Source organism: Arachis hypogaea, chromosome 17 (genome assembly GCF_003086295.3).
Source record: "Arachis hypogaea cultivar Tifrunner chromosome 17, arahy.Tifrunner.gnm2.J5K5, whole genome shotgun sequence".
Classification (NCBI taxonomy): domain Eukaryota; kingdom Viridiplantae; phylum Streptophyta; class Magnoliopsida; order Fabales; family Fabaceae; genus Arachis; species Arachis hypogaea.
The window spans coordinates 67,421,542-67,422,148 of record NC_092052.1 but is presented as its reverse complement, the minus strand read 5'-3'; the positions used below and the strand labels follow the sequence as shown (position 1 = coordinate 67,422,148).

The window sequence follows — 607 nt, the reverse complement described above, 5'->3', positions numbered from 1 at the left end:
GCTTGAGGAATTTGTTGCCCTTGGGTGAGTTGTCGCAACAAAATTGTCATTTTTCCAAGGGTCTTGGTTAAAATAACATCTCCGGAGGGAGAAACTTCATTCACAGCTTTCGGTGGTGGACTCCTTGCCCTTGAGTGTTGAGTGGAGTCCGCCAAGTCTGATATAACTTCCCATGCTTCTGCAGCAGTCTTGTTCTTGGTCAATGAACCTCCACTCGTGGCATCTAGGAAAAACTTGTATTGGTGATGCATTCCTTGACAGAAATAACTGATAAGAACTAACTCATCAATCCGATGGTGAGGACAAGCCTCCAGCAACTTCTTAAATCTCTCCCAATACTCATACAAAGTCTCCCCATCCCGTTGCAAAATGCAAGAAATCTCTCTTCGCAACTTGTCTGTTTTCTGGGGAGGGTAGAACTTTTCCAAAAACTCTTTACGCAACAAGTCCCAGTTGGATCTAACTTCACCCGTCTGAGTATAAAACTACTCCTTCGTTTTTTCCTTCAAAGAGAAAGGAAAGGCGAAGACCAACACTGCAGCTTCATCGGTCCCATGTCTTCTTGCAATTGCACAAGAAACTTCGAAATCCTTGAGATACTTCAAGG

At 43.8% G+C, this 607-nt stretch overlaps 1 non-coding gene across 1 annotated transcript; it reads left to right on the top strand.

Moving 5' to 3' along the window:
- Positions 1–288: 288 nt before the first annotated feature.
- LOC112768599 (small nucleolar RNA R71) lies at positions 289–395 on the top strand. The gene has a single exon (XR_003186007.1). It is a non-coding gene; the product is annotated as a small nucleolar RNA R71 (small nucleolar RNA).
- The last annotated feature ends 212 nt before the right edge of the window (positions 396–607 follow it).